This window comes from Vombatus ursinus, unplaced genomic scaffold (assembly GCF_900497805.2).
Source record: "Vombatus ursinus unplaced genomic scaffold, bare-nosed wombat genome assembly UNPS02014814.1, whole genome shotgun sequence".
Classification (NCBI taxonomy): domain Eukaryota; kingdom Metazoa; phylum Chordata; class Mammalia; order Diprotodontia; family Vombatidae; genus Vombatus; species Vombatus ursinus.
Window position 1 is genome coordinate 1,111,129 of NW_020954592.1, and position 4,945 is coordinate 1,116,073.

The 4,945-nt window shown below is 35.8% G+C and overlaps 1 pseudogene; it reads left to right on the forward strand.

Moving 5' to 3' along the window:
- Positions 1–3,444: 3,444 nt before the first annotated feature.
- LOC114022884 lies at positions 3,445–4,194 on the forward strand (annotated as a pseudogene).
- The last annotated feature ends 751 nt before the right edge of the window (positions 4,195–4,945 follow it).

Below are 4,945 nucleotides of genomic sequence, written 5' to 3' on the forward strand. Positions count from 1 at the left end.
ATCAAAGTCCAGTGGCAAGACAAAAGTCAAGATGATTGGCAATGGTTTGGGATGCAATGGATGGCCTTGGCATCTTTGATATCTAACTAAGGTCTAAATGCTCCACTGTGCTTACTTCAGCCACCTTCATGGTCATTGGAACAAATTATTTTCATTCTCCCATTCCCCTGAGGGAAGTCTTCACATGCTTGGGGCAGACATCTCCCTAACTAACTGATGGATTTGAGGCCAGTCCATTACCCTCAACCTGGTGAAAACTAGGCAAAACCTAACCCATCTGGTGAACTGTTTATTGAAGTGTGGATGCTATATATGTTACAACTTCTTAGAGCCACATGTAAGAAGGTGGGTGGAAGGTGGACACAAAAGGTGGAAAGCAGCCTTGAAATGGGCTTGGCTGATCTCACTTCAGAGATACTAGTCTTTCCTGAACCCCCTAAATACCATACCTTCAGTAAGGATTCACTCAATGCATATGAAATGTAGATTAAATTATTCTCACTCTCACAAACTCCTCTCTCTCTCTCTGTTTCACACGTACATATATAAAATATATATGTGTGTGTGTTAATAAGTTGTTCTAAATATATTCATATATGTGCATGCATAAGTTATTCATGTTTTCCCAAAGTCTTTTTTGGAATGAATGAATCTAAAAATGTTGTCATTCCTTTGGTATCATCCCTCCCTTCAGAGACATTGAGGATTGATCACTCTCATGACTTTGATGCCTCCACCAGGGACATTCTCTACAACATTCTCTATAAGGATACCTAGGATTGTGATGTTAATTTTAACATGGGGGTTCAATTGATGATGGTGGTGAAAAGAATTTGTTTTAAAAAATCTTCGAAGATTTTTCAAGTTTGTTGTCTTCCTTTCAGTTTGATTTCTAATGCCCTTGGCATGACTTTGTTTAGTTGGGTTATTTGTCAAACTTTTTTTAAACCGATTCAATCTTCTACTGCTCCCCAGCCCCCATTTTTGAGGTCGCACCACATAAAATCTTTCACCATCCATTTCTGTGGGATTTTACAAATGAAGTTATGTTTTAAACTGGTGCTGCCTTTGTTACATATCTCCTTTTGGCAAATAAGTCCATTGTTTTCTGACTAAGATATGTCTTAGGTTCTTTTTGTTTCTTCATTATTGTGATTACACATTTTAAATGTCTGTATCAAAGTATTGTCATTGATATAAATATCTTTTCTGCTATCTATATAATGTTATATTTGACACAAATAGCTTTAACAGGTTAGGTTGAACTAGTTTTGCTTTTTAATCTTTCTCTCATCTTCATCAATTTTTCTAGTTTTGAACAAATTTTTGTATTTGTCCCGGCAAGTAAGTGGTTTGACCATACGCAAGACAGTAGATCCAGGAATAACTTCCATATTAAATAAGGAGTCTTTTCCTGGCCAATGAAATAAAACCAATTCACTTTTTGAGATCCTAATCAGCGCTCATCATGTCCAACATGGCCTAATTGTTTTCTTGTAGTAATTATTTATGGTGTGAAACTTTTCCGTAGTTGGTAAATCTATTCCCTCATTGTTTGTTCTTGATTCATGTTCTTCCATATGTTTTGTTGGCATCTTTGCCATTTATGTCCCCAAATCCCAAGATATATGTTGATTTCTTTGAGAGAGTCTTATCTTATTTCTTACAGCATTTCTTTACTCTTCATCTTCAGTAGCTATTACCGAAGCTGCATCTACTTTCACAGTGGTCTTTTTTACTTATCATGAGAATTGCCATATAGGATATCCAAATCTTCCATGAAGTGATGGTTCTCATCACCTATGGATAAAAAGATAAAACTAACTGTGGCAACTCTTTGATTTGAGAGAAACTCTAAGCCTTGCTTCAGTTTTGCCGCAACTTCCTTTTGACTTCTAGTTTTATTTATGAAGTACCTAGATGAATAGAATACAAATCCTCCAGTCACGTTTTCATTCACTGATCACTGGCTAAAATCTCACACATCAAGTGCCCGCTGATAAATTAAAGGTTATAGGCAGTCCGAAAAATGTGTGTGTCTTAATATGCTCTTTACCCTTTTCAGCCACTCTACATGGTAACTCTGGCAGCCAAAGTGTGCTGCGCAGCACTGAGTTTGGATTTTTGATAATTTCATTGCTTGTCATGGCTTTGTAAAAGAGAATCTCTTTAAATAAAATGAGCAAATGTGCAGCTTACTTGGCTACTTTCATCCTCAGAAAACAGAATCAGTCTGTTGTGAGACCTGAACCCAAAGTCTTCTCATTAATCAAGCAGAAATCAAAGAAGAAAAATTGTGGGGCTTTGAATGGTTAAAGCATTTAGTATTCTGTTGAGTCAGAAAAAAATTAATTCAAACTCATACAGGAGCAGAAAATCAAACTTCCTATTCCTTCATGAGTGATAAGTAACCAAAAAGATAATAATATGACATTCTGTCAATGCTTGTTCTGATAAAAACTTTTTTTAAAAAAGTAATTAGGCAAATCATGTTTTTAGGTTGCTCACATATATTCTGGATTCTTTTGGTTTTGATACATTTAGTTATAAACTATTAGTAGACCTCTACACTCTACAATAGCATTTGTCAAACTTTTTTGGTCCCAGGTCCCCTTGATAATTTGAAACTATTGAGGTCCCCAAAGAGCTCCTGCTGATATTTACTATATTAGAAATTAAAACTCACAAATATATAAAATATCTTTCAATTCATTTAAAATAACATTAATAAACCCATTGCATTTATGAAAAATAACTATTTTCTGAAACAAAAATATTAATGATATGAGTGGCATTGATATATATTTAGGTGTGTGTGTGTGTTTGTATAATCTCTTTAATGTCTGGCTTGATAGAAGGCAGCTGAATTCTTATATCTCCTTCTGCATTCAATCTGCTTCAATATTTTTCTTTAGTTGAAATATATGAAGAAAATCCAGTCTCACAGAAAAAAAGGGTAGAGTATATTAATAGGCATATAACATCTTAGTATTATTATGAAAGTAGTTTTTTTAATGAAAATAGTGTGAACCTCAAGGAGACCCTGAAAAGTCTCAGAGTTCCTCAGGCTACTCTTTAAGAAGAGCTGTTCTATAAAATTTAATTTTATTTTTAATGTTACTATAGTGAGCTTAGTCTTTCTCTCTACCTCAGGTGGGCATCAGAAACACAATTGTTCTCTTATTTCAGCATTTTAGTTACCAGGTTTTAGCATTCTAACATATCAGAACTGTCCCCCAAAGGAAATTGCCAGATTTCCAAAGGGAAACATTCTGCTGAAAGGCTACGTATTGATAGAGTAATGTAGGGAGACAACATAGGTGTCATGGAATCAAACCCATCATATGATCACTGGAAATTCTTACCTTTGACCATAAGGCTGTATTTCAATTTTTAATAATTGCTTATTTCTTGTTCTTTTTTTCTGACTGAAATCATGGTGGGGTAGAAGAAAAGAAGCTACTATTTGTTCCAGAATCCCTTCTGAAAAAATGAAAGGCTTTCACAATACTGAAGGCAAAATGCCTGAAGAAAAAGATGGCTATAAAACAGCTTTATAAAATACAGAGAAAAGTTATCCATGAAAAAACTAAAGCTTACCATAAGGAGTACAGACAAATGTACAGAAATGAAATCCAGCTGGCTAGAATGGCACACAAAGCTGGCAACTACTACATACCTGCTGAACCCAAGTTAGCTTTTGTGATCAGAATTAGAGGTATCAATGGTGTTAGTCCAAAGGTCTGAAAAGTATTGCAGCTTCTTCATCTTTGCCAAATCTTCAATAGCACTTTTGTTAAGCTTAATAAGGCTTCAATTAACATGCTGAAGATTGTGGAACCATACATTGTATGGGGCTACCCTAATCTGAAGCCTGTGAATGACTTGATTTACAAACGTGGCTGTGGCAAAATCAAGAAACAAGGAATTGCCCTAATGGATAATGCCCTTATTGCAAAATCTCTTGGTAAATATGAAATTATCTGCATGGAGGACTCGATCCACGAGATCTACACTATTTGCAAGCACTTCAAAGCTGCCAACAACTTCCTGTGGCCTTTCAAATTATCTTCTCCACTAGGCAGAATGAAGAAAAAAAAAGCTACACATTTTGTGGAAGGTAGAGATGCTGGTAATAGGGAAGATTAGATCAACAGTCTTATTAGAAGAATGAATGAAAGGTCTCTGCTATGATTATTTTTCTAATGGCTTGTTAATAAAAACACCTGTGATAAAATTGAAAAAAATTGCTTATTCCCCATATAGAGAGAGGGAGGAAATATCAGGCTGATTAACTGAGACATAAATATTGCTGGTGAGTTGGGATCAGTCTATTGCACACCAAATAAGCAAGAAATTTGAGAATCCAAGCTAAGAAAACCAATCATATGTTTCAAGCTCATATTTTGTCAGTGGTCTTCTGCCTGCAAAGGAACTGGATACATGTTATGTGGCAGCTAAGTAATACGTGGATAAAGCCCTGGACCTGAAGTCAGGGATATTCATCTTCCTGAGGTCAAATCTGGCCTCATACACTTACTAGCTTTGTGAAACTGGGCAAATCACTTAACCCTATTTGTCTCAGTTTCCTCATCTGTAAAATTAGCTAGAGGGGAAAATGTCAAACCACTCCAGTATCTGCCAAGAAAACCAAAAATGGGGTCGTGAAGAGTCAGACATGACTGAACAATAACATTTTGTGTACTCTTATTTCTTTTGGTCCAACCCAGGCAAAACCCAGTAGTTTGAGCATCTGGTGCTCCTTCAAAGGTAGCCACTAGATTCCATTAGTAGCACTTAGGCTCACAAAACTGCCAAATACATACATACATACATACATACATACATACATACATACATACATACATATGTGTCTGTATGTCTGTGTGTATCTGTGCATGTGTGTGTGTGTGTGTGTGTGTGTGTGTGTGTGTGTGTGTGTGTG